The sequence below is a fragment of the Littorina saxatilis genome, linkage group LG5, assembly GCF_037325665.1.
Source record: "Littorina saxatilis isolate snail1 linkage group LG5, US_GU_Lsax_2.0, whole genome shotgun sequence".
NCBI classification, from domain to species: Eukaryota; Metazoa; Mollusca; class Gastropoda; order Littorinimorpha; family Littorinidae; genus Littorina; species Littorina saxatilis.
This window is the reverse complement of record NC_090249.1, coordinates 30,711,342-30,722,472: the sequence shown is the minus strand read 5'-3', so window position 1 is coordinate 30,722,472 and position 11,131 is coordinate 30,711,342. Positions and strand designations below refer to the sequence as shown.

Sequence of the window (11,131 nt, the reverse complement as noted above, 5' to 3'; positions counted from 1 at the left end):
AAAACATTTAGTCAAAACTTGACTAAATGTAAAAAGAACAAAACTTGACTAAATGTAAAAAGAACACAATTTTTCAATGAAAATTAATGTACGAACAATTGAATTTTTTGATAGAACGCCGGTCAAAAGACACATCACGGGATAAAAGGGTCCATCTGGAACGTCGTCGTCGTCGTTATCGTCGTCGTCATCAGCAGCATCAGCGGCAGCAACATCACTATCATCATCGTCGTCCTCGTCATTATCGTCATCCATCACTATCGTCGTTGTCGTCATCATCATCCTCCATCATCGTCCTTTTCGTCGTCGACAACTCCGCAATTTCTGTGCTTTTTCTTCTCCATCATCGTCGCCATCATCACAGAAATAATCAGAAGTCCAAAACAGAACAGAGGAGACAGAGAGAAAGATATCAGTAGAGGGGGTGGGGATGCAGGGGGATAGGGGGGGGGAGGGGTAAAGAGTGAAAAGGAGACAGACAAAGACAAGTTAACAAACACAAATAAAGATTTCATTAACTGTAATTATATCTTCCCGAACGATTAACCGCCACAAAAGTAGAGCAGTTTCATCACGCCACAAAAGTCACCACGGAGGCCTTTCCTTGTCTGAGACTCTAAATGGAAACATGGGTGTTTCCCAACACAAGGTTTGTTTACAGGAATCGTTTAATTCTAATCATTAGAGATGCAGCCTAATGGCCCTGGCAGGAAACAAATAAATTATTGGTTTTGGCTGATTGCCCTTTCGTTGTGTGATTAGTCTCTACGTGCCAGTGTTTGGTGACTTGGTCTGTTTGTGTTTGAAATAACGTGAATTTTGTATACACCTCTCAAAAAATATACATAAGCAAACTGTCGTTTCTCGTTGTTGTGAAATATTATTGAGGAGCTGGGTAAGATTTAGTTTGCAGCATTTTTTTTAAACGTCCGCATAGGATTTTGTTTACCATTCTATTCTCTTGCGGCCAGACAACTTTTTAAGATCGCGGTGTCATTTTGGGGGTCAAATCTTGTTTCAGAAACACATCGTCATCGAGAAAACTGTCGCGTCTCTTTGTTGTGAGCTATGATCAAATCAAATCAAATTAACTTTATTTGATGATGCGAGGACCACGATGATATTTAGTGTTCAGCGATTCTGTTAGCGCATCAATGCAATTATGTTTAAACATCCCATTCACCCGTGGCGCGACAATCCTTTTTGAATCAAAGGATTTGTTTTCCGCAATTCTCGTTTTGGAAACAAATCGGTGAATTAATTGCCTCTTCTCTGTGTGATAAGTGCACAAAAGAGTTAAATTTCGAGTCCAGCGTTTCTTATGAGCATCAATATAATTATTATTTACAACCGATTCGTAGAACGTCAGCAGTCTATCTGTTTCGGATTTATGCGCATCAATATGGTAATTATTTACATCCCGTGGAAAGACAACTTCTTTTTTTAATTTTCATTATCATTTATTTTTCAAATCATACGAAAATCTCTCTTCAGAAACACATCGGAAAACTGTGGCGTCATGGTGTTACAAAATATCATAGAGTGCATGGCGTTTCTTTAGCACATGAGTATATGATCATTTTTTAACATCCTATTCTGTCGCGGCAAGACGACTTTTTTTTTTCAAATCACGGATTTTGTTTTATTGATCTCTGTTGAAAAACACATAGGAAAACTGTCGTGTCTAGGTGTCTCGGTGTTGTGAAATATGATGGGGGGAGCTAGCAGGGTGAAATTTAGTGCCACTCGGAGAGACAAGACCTCGGCAAAATGGTTTCCCCTTGACCGGTTCTAGACTACTGTGACGTCATTCCCCGTCTGGGCGTTCGGGTGCCAGACACATTCTGAGAGCGAGGGTCTCATCTCGGTCCCCCGAGGGATAGTGATAGGCTGGACGGGAGTGGTAGTGGGGAGGGGGAATGGGGTGAAGAGTGTTTTGATGTGGGGGTGGGGGTGGGGGTGGGGAGTAGTTTAAGTTAGTGATGGAGGTTTTGTTGCGGTTGGTTCTGGTTGAAAAGGGAAGAGGACGTTTAAAGGTAATGTTTGAAGATACAGTTTGTGTCTTGAACACTTTGTTTTTAAGTGAGTGCTTCTTTAAACACAATAAACAACTGCCATGACCACCGCCACCACCACCACAACAACAACAACAACAAAATACATGAATTCTACTCTAATCCCCTGGTGCCAGACACATTTTCAGTGCGAGGGTCTCATCTCAGTTCCCCGAGGGGTCAGGGTAGGGCTGGGTGGTGGTTGGGGATGGGGTTGAGTGGTGGGGTGGAGTATTGTGTGATAGAGGTTGGTTGGAGGAAGAGGAAGTTTAAAGGTACTGTTTGATGCTGTAGACCGAGTCGTTGTATTCAGGCCAGCGATCACCACATTTGAAGATACTTATTGAGCATAATAAGCCATAAAACCTTCAAATACGTTTATCTTAATCTTATGTAGTTCTTTAAAACTGAAAAAAGCTACGTTCTTTGTTTTGTTTGTTTATTTGGTTGTTTGATGGTCTGTTTGTTTGTTGGCTTACATGTGTGTTACTTTGGTTGCTGGTTTTGTGCTTTGTTGTTTGATTATTATTTTCTTGCCTTTTTTTTTCTTTCGTTTGTACCCGCTCTCTCTACCCTCGCTCACTTTTAAGAGTCGGTGATTGCAGACCCTGACGACGCATTACCGATCTGGAAAGAAGCTTTGAAAAAAAGCACTGACACCAGGTCAGACAAAAACCCACAACAGATCACACCCCTCCCCAGTCCCCGAACTGACTCCGCGTATAAAGGTCACAGTTTTCAGTGGACCAAAAAAATAAATCGAACAACCTCATGGCACTTAAGGTACTAGCGAGAGGGGGCAAAGGAAATCGGTTTTAGACCGGAGGCTACTGTCTGTAGACTCTCCTTCTAACCACCACCCCCCCCCCCCATCCCCCCCCATCCCCCCCCCCCTTACCCCCTCACCCCTCAAGCCAATTTCTGTTTACTTTTCACCAGTGATGACAGTTCCTTCTATCTGTATAGGCAGTTGTGAATGTTGGACTTTGGCATCCGTGTTGATCCACTTTTATTTCTGTGAAATGTCGCCATTTGTTTCATTTTGGAAGTTAAATAATATGCCCATAAAACTCTGCAAAGTTTGCAACTGTCCACAAGTTAGAACTGTATTAATTCGTGCATGTGGAACTGCCTTTTTTGCCTTGTATTAAATAGTTCTAACAATAATACTAATGGCACCAGTCTGTGTGTATGTACGTGTGTGTCAATCTCTGTATTGGTACTCGAACATCGACGATCCGCCCTTCACTTTTTTGTTAGGTTCTTTAGACCTGTACTCATATATCTTTTCGCAACAAAGTAATATTGGCTTCGCGATATACTGTATCACCCTGATGTTACTTGGGCGAAGTCGAATTCGCGAAGTTCATTTCACGAAGCTAGCTACAAGAAGCTTTGGTAGGCTACAGTGGTACCTCTGTTTAACGACTTTGAAACGTCACCGTAATTCGGTCGTTATACAGAGGGGTCGTTATGTAGAGTTTTGGTTTGTGACGTCCATGTTGGGGTACTGAATTTTCGGTAAAAAGACATCTTGAAGTCTTCGTTATGTCAACTTCGGACACAATTAAGGAATTTCTTAACTCTCAATCCATTATCTGAGAAATTAAATAGAAAAAATCGACAGAGCTTACTAATTATAGGTACCATGTGGTTCAAACTGGAACCAACTCTTCCCCCTCCCCCCCCCCTCTCCCGCCTTTACCCCCACCTCCATCCTTCACCTAGTCAGTCTGATGTTCACATGGCACTACTTCAAAAAAGTTCCAGACAACCGTCACCTCACTGGGCCGACATCTCCAGGCGTTGTCAACATTGACGCCATCTCTGCCCCTCTCTTCCCCTCCACTCCCTCCATCTCCATCCCCCATCCCCCCCCCCTCCCCCCCCCCCCCCATCCCGACCCTAAAACACCCCGCCCCACCTCCCATGTCCTCGAGGTAAAGTCTCACCCAACAGCTTTCCCCTATCAAGTACTCGTCCTAGTCACAGTCACTATCTTCCACGATGGCTTAAAGGTGCTGTTTGAAGCTTTAATGGATCGATAAGACTGTCGTTAATTGAGCCAGAAGTCGACTTCGCGAAGAATTTTTTACCAAGAATAAAGTGCAAAAGCTTCGCGCAGCCAGCTTCGTGAAGTGGACTTCGCCCAATTAATTTCAGGGTATATTCGTCACCATCGTCGTCGTCTTCGTCGAAGAAGAAAAGGCGCCCCCCCCCCCCCCCCGGACCCTGCCCAGAAAGCAGCAAAAAAGGACTTTACGTTAGCTGACGTCAGCATTGTGTACCCAGACATTGTCTTGTTTGGAACTGTGTCAGTTCTTGAGGCGTCCTGCAGCGGTGGACGACTAATTGAGCCGTGCTCGCTGATTGGCTCGTTTCTGTCATTGTCGCTGTGTTGTTTCCGGCGACCAGGAATCGCGAGAGAATGTTCCCTCAACCTGCACTACTTTTCATGCCATCTTCAGATTGGAAAATGCACTGTCACGATCTTATTTAAAAAAAAGTAAATTTTAAGGGGCTTATTGTCTGTCAGGTCTTAATTGCCCATATTGGACATGAATTGGTTTATACGATTCGAGTTTTACGCCCTCACGGCTTTTTGATGTATGCGTGTTTAGGTGGTATCAGCCATCTGCACTTATGGTACAATGACCAAGATCTTTACCGTGCCATTGTGGTGACACGGGGGTGGGAGATGGATACCGTCTCTGGGTCTGCACATAAAGTTGTCCCGTGTCCGTCCCGGCCCGGATTCGAACCAGCGACCTCTCGATCACAAGTCCAGTGCTCTACCATCTGAGCTACCCGGGACTTACTTGTAAGTGATAGTTTTTGCTTGCAATGATTGTCCCTGGTGTGAGTATATATGTAAAAATGTCTTAAAGAACCAAGACTGATTAATTGATGAGGATTTTCCAAAGTCGGTTGCTTAAAAGAAAATAATAAAAATAAAAGAATAACAAGAAATAAATAAGTAGAAAGAAAACTATCCCACACAAAAAACTGGTTTTTATGCCAACCAGCATTATTTTCGGAGAAGATTTTTTGGTATGTGTCCAAGTGGAGGGATGGTCTTTTAGCCTGGCCAGATGTGTAGTATCTTGAATGTATTGTGGCTTTACAAAAGAAGGAATTCGAAGGTGCCTTAATTTAAGGTAGTTGCGACAACTGCTCAACGACTTCGGTTTAACATGCGACATAGGAATTGCAGAGATTAAAAGGTCATTCGGGTGACGATTATGCCCAAAGCGAAATAAGCCTGTTTGCGTGCGTTCGTCAAATTAAGATGGCTATGCCGTAGACATTTCATGTCAGAAAGACGTTCTGGCAGTTCTAAGGTTAAGGAGGCCATACGTGTGACAATATTCGTCAAAAGTAGAATTATGGAGAGTTATGGTATAGTAACTGTTGCTAATGGGGGTTTCATGACAATACTGATGTCTAAAACGGCGACAGCATGTGGAAACTATGGGAATAAGTCGAACATCACTCTTTCGACTCACGTACTGAAAACATCGACAGGTGAACTGTTACTGATTTATTTTACATTTTGAGCTTTTGGGACTCTACAGGGTCAAATATGTGGACTATACATGTGTGTGTGTGTGTGTGTGTGTGTGTGTGTGTGTGTGTGTGTGTGTGTGTGTGTGTGTGTGTGTGTGTGTGTGTGTGTGTGTGTGTGTGTGTGTTTGTGTGTGTGTGTGTGAGTGTTTTTGTGTGTGTGTGTTTGTGTGTGTGTGTGTGAGTGTGTGTGTGTGTGTGTGTGTGTGTGTGTGTGTGTGTGTTTGTGTGTGTGTGTGTGAGTGTGTGTGTGTGTGTGTGTTTGTGTGTGTGTGTGTGAGTGTGTGTGTGTGTGTGTGTGTGTGTGTGTGTGTGTGTGTGTGTGTGTGTGTGTGTGTGTGTGTGTGTGTGTGTGTGTGAGTGTGTGTGCGTGCGTGCGTGCGTGTGTGTGTGTGTCTTTTGCTTTCTGAGCGGTGTCTTTTTGTGTATGTCTTTTTACAATAGCAAAAAATAAGCAGGTTATTTTGCTTACACCTCCTTGTATCATTGTGCACGTAGATTTTGTTAATTCCGTACCTTGCTTATTTTGATTTTGTGTGTATTTTAGTGTCTGCAAGTTTGCTTTTGCGACGTTGATTTCGGGGGATGTCCTTGTAGGTCTCCGGTCCACTGCATAAACACAAAGAAACTACAAATGAAACTTTTTATTACATACGGTAGGGGAATGAATTACGTTTCTGGCAGTAAACTTGGTTTAACATAACTGGCCGCATCACAAAAATCTACATCTAAATGTATCTGCCTATTTTTATATTTAGTCAAGTTTTGACTAAATATTTTAACATCGAGGGGGAATCGAAACGAGGGTCGTGGTGTATGTGCGTGTGTCTGTGTGTGTGTGTGTCTGTGTGTGTGTGTGTAGAGCGATTCAGACTAAACTACTGGACCGATCTTTATGAAATTTGACATGAGAGTTCCTGGGTATGAAATCCCCGAACGTTTTTTTCATTTTTTTGATAAATGTCTTTGATGACGTCATATCCGGCTTTTCGTGAAAGTTGAGGCGGCACTGTCACGCCCTCATTTTTCAACCAAATTGGTTCAAATTTTGGTCAAGTAATCTTCGACGAAGCCCGGACTTCGGTATTGCATTTCAGCTTGGTGGCTTAAAAATTAATTAATGACTTTGGTCATTAAAAATCTGAAAATTGTAAAAAAAAATAAAAATTTATAAATTTACGTTTATCTTATTCTCCATCATTTGCTGATTCCAAAAACATATAAATATGTTATATTCGGATTAAAAACAAGCTCTGAAAATTAAATATATAAAAATTATTATCAAAATTAAATTGTCCAAATCAATTTAAAAACACTTTCATCTTATTCCTTGTCGGTTCCTGATTCCAAAAACATATAGATATGATATGTTTGGATTAAAAACACGCTCAGAAAGTTAAAACAAAGAGAGGTACAGAAAAGCGTGCTATCCTTCTTAGCGCAACTACTACCCCGCTCTTCTTGTCAATTTCACTGCCTTTGCCATGAGCGGTGGCCTGACGATGCTACGAGTAAAATGGCATTGCGTTTCATTCTGTGAGTTCGACAGCTACTTGACTAAATATTGTATTTTCGCCTTACGCGACTTGTTTTTTTATGACGGATAGTGTAGTTGAATTCATCATTACAACTGAAGTGGATAAGCGCCTGCTTGAACTGTCACAAAAATTAGTCGCTGTTTTTTTCTGTTGTGTATGATTATTTTGCTCTTTGGTTAAAAAAAGAGAGAGCTTTTTTCTCGTGTGTCGCGGACGTAGTCTGTTTACGTGCTTCAGACAAAATGTTCGAAAAGTAAATGTAACGGGATTTTTTTCGGGGTGGGGGGTGGCGAGGCGTTTTCTGCTGCTTCTAACACCTGACCTTGCCATGAGTTACAGCAGAGTGCACTGATCCTGCAGACAATAATCGTGAAAAGAACGTCACTCATCCCATCCCACGGCAGTAGTGAGAGTAAAATGTCAGTTTTGTAATCGCAAGCACTTGGTGATAATTTGGGCGGAAACAGACAAACTGGCTTCTGTTAGTCTTCCTTGCCCCTCAGTCATTGTACAACGAGGAACCAGGAAGAACAAAAGAAATCGCTACACCTCTCTGCCTGGTTGTCTCTCTCTCTCTCTCTCTCTCTCTCTCTCTCTCTCTCTCTCTCTCTCTCTCTCTCTCTCTCTCTCTCTCTCTCTCTCTCTCTCTCTCTGTGTGACTGTCTCTGTCTCCTCTCTCATTCTGACTGTCTATCTGACTTTGTATGTGTGTCTCTCACTCTCACATCATGTGCATGTGAAAATGTCACACACACACACACACACACACACACACACACACACACACTCACGCACACACGCACACACACACAAACACACACACACACACGCGCGCGCGCGCGGGCGAACTCACGAACACAAGCACACACACACACACTCACATTTGGTGAGTACACGTATATTTGACCCTGTAGAGGCCCAAAAGCTCAAAATAAAAAAATCAGTAACTGCTCACCTGTCGATAATTTTCAGAGTAAACATGGCATATCTATAGTTTGGGGTTCAGGAAGTGACAAAGAATACGATTAAATTATTTTTGGGTCGACTACTAAATTTTTTAACTTTAATTAGAATTTTGACATTTTAATTATCAAACTCATGAATAATTGTTAAGCTTCCAAGCTGAAATACAATCCCATCGTCCGGGCTTCGTCGAAGATTGCCTGACCAAAATTGCAATCAATTTGATAGAAAAATGGGGGCAAGACAGTGCCGCCTCAACTTTCACTGAAGCCGGATATGACGTCCTCAAAGACATTTATCGGAAGTAGGAAGAACAATTAAGTTGTCTGGTGATATCATCTAAACCTGAGAATTTGTATTTAAAATGTTATGAAGCGGATCGGACAAGTAGTTTTTCCTCGGAATCGCCCTACACGCACACATACACACAGACACCACCACCCTCGACTTCGCCTCGATTCCCAGTCTATGTTAAAACATTTAGTCAAAACTTGACTAAATGTACGTTATGAAGAAAAGACAATTTCACATGACCGACTCACATACCCAATCATCGGTCATTTCATTTTTTTTTTAAAGCGTCGGCAACGATCGACGGCCGATGCTCTGCCCGTCAAGTCTGGAAGATATTTTGAAGTAAACCATCAGTACAATTGTAGTAGACAAGGAAAAACGATCAAAGACTTTGCTAATTTTATAGACCACTCCAACACTCCACACCATCACTACCTCCGGACCCACCCCACTATCCTTCCCCTTCGCCAATGATGTCAACCACCCAGCCAAGCTGAAAAATTGGGCACCAGCGACCGAACCGTCACTACCGCAGGGCAAGAGAAAGGAGAAGACGACAGACGCAGACGACAGCGACGAAGGTAGGTGCAAAGTCATCGGACCCGGCCTCAAACACCACACGACTCCCTACAGTGTGGTCTGGAGTGCCAATTAAACCAGGCACCATGCGCTGGCAAGCAGGACTATTCCCGCTCGCCCCTATATCTATATATATATACGACTTGTGTCTGTCTGTCTGTCTGTGTGTGTGTGTGTGTGTGTGTGTGTCCGCGATGCACGGCCAAAGTTCTCGGTGGATCTTTTTCAAATTTGGAGTCCGTATTCAGCTACACCCCGGACACAACCTCATCGATGAGATATTTCAACACGTGCTCTCAGCGCTGAACCGATTTTTTTTGTGTGTGTTTGTTTTGTCGGGATCCACTACCAGTAACTCTTCCTTATCTTCTCCAGTGTTTTCAGCCGCGATTATCTCCCTTCCTCCGTGTGGCGTCAATCCATATTCCCGTTACTACGTTACTATTTTTAGAAGGTCATTGCACGTTACTATTTTTAGAAGGTCTCCAGTGTTTTGCGCGTTTATCTCCTTTCCTTCGTGCGCAGCCTGGTATTCGGCTCTACTTCTTTCCGGCGAAGCCGGTACCCGGCGAAGCGGGTAATCATCTAGTATATGATATGTACTGTGCTCTCTTGCTTTTCCCTATTATTATCCCGTGGCTGTATCTCCCTTGATTAAACCACATAATTATCTCTCTTTCACGTTGTTTTTTGTTTTGTTTTGTTTGTTGTTGGGGTTGGTTTTATTGTGGGGGGGGGGGGGGGAGGGGGTATGAACAGAATGTAGGCCTATTGTGTGACCACTTATGAACCAACTCATATCAACAAGCCTAAAATCAAAATAAATTAAAAGAATTTGGGGGTAAAAAGTCGGTCTTAACTCCCCCCCCTCTCTCTCTCTCTTTGAGCGTAAATGTCCTACATTGTGTCCCCTTTTCCAGCAACAGCAAACGTCATAACGGAACCTTCTGAAGTTAGAACTGGTGCTTCTCTGCTTCTCTCCAGCCCCTCTACGTCCCCATCCACAATCCGCCATCCTCTCATTATCAACGTGACCGTTTCAGTCTTGCCAATTTTAACGAGTGTATCTCAGTCGTCCGTCATAATGAGCTGCCGAAAGAAGCGTATCTTGTAGACTTGGAAACCCAAGAAAAGTCTTGAAGGAGAGAGCTTGGGGCTACCGAGACGAGAAAAAATCCACGACCGATGCGCGGTTGCTTCCCTTGCCCCACCATCGGTGTGGGTCCGACAGTGGGTGTCCGGAAAAGCCAGGCTAGCCAATTAGAGCATGTTTATTGGGGGAATTGGGCGATGCGCGACTTGCTTGACATCGCTACTGGGCAGTGTGGGGGAAGAATCTGTAGAGGTCGGAGGGGAGGGAGGGAGGGAGGGAGGACTGAAGAGGTCGCTTTCACAAGAAGGTAGGCGTCCCGATGGATCATCTCGGGGAAGCCGAGAAAGTCTGGGCCGAGTTGTCTGCCCTTGTGGCATCAGGAGCCGTCTGGAGGTCTCTGAATACCCCCCCCCCCCTCCTAGACCACCACCACCCCATTCCACCCACCCCCTGCCAAGCATGGCCCTTCTCATTTCTAGTCCCGTTTGCCTCTAACCCGGTTTAGCCTGAAGGGTCGCGCTGACACTGTCTTTGGAAGGAATTAAAGGCAACTCGAACTTGATAGTTATGAGTTCATGTCCTTGGGGCAAAACTGTGGTTTACCCACACTTCTCCGCCTATCATTCCGTCTAGGGATTTCGCCTTGGAGCGTCATTTTGGAGTTATCTTATCGTTGAAAATGGGTGAATGCTTTCAGAATTTGCTTGGGCCTATTTCCTATTTTAAAATGGATAAATGAGACAAATTGGTGCTTGAGAAATTGAAAAGCAGGCTCAGCAAATACTGACGGAACGATTTCTGCAAGGTTACAAAATAGGCCCAGATGGAAGAAGAAAAATCCATTCAAGATGTGTGATCAATGTTTTCCTTTTACCTTGTTTCTTTCTTCAAATTAAAAACAGTAATTGCTGCAACACAATCTTTATCTTCATGTACACACACACACACACACACACACACACACACACACACACACACACACACACACATAATAATAATAATAATAATAATAATAATAATAATAATAATAATAATAAAAAGCTATG

At 43.3% G+C, this 11,131-nt stretch overlaps 1 non-coding gene across 1 annotated transcript; it reads right to left on the bottom strand.

Annotated features, from left to right (window-relative positions):
- Positions 1 to 4,795: 4,795 nt before the first annotated feature.
- On the bottom strand, positions 4,796 to 4,869 carry Trnat-ugu (transfer RNA threonine (anticodon UGU)). The gene has a single exon. It is a non-coding gene; the product is annotated as a tRNA-Thr (tRNA).
- Positions 4,870 to 11,131: the final 6,262 nt, after the last annotated feature.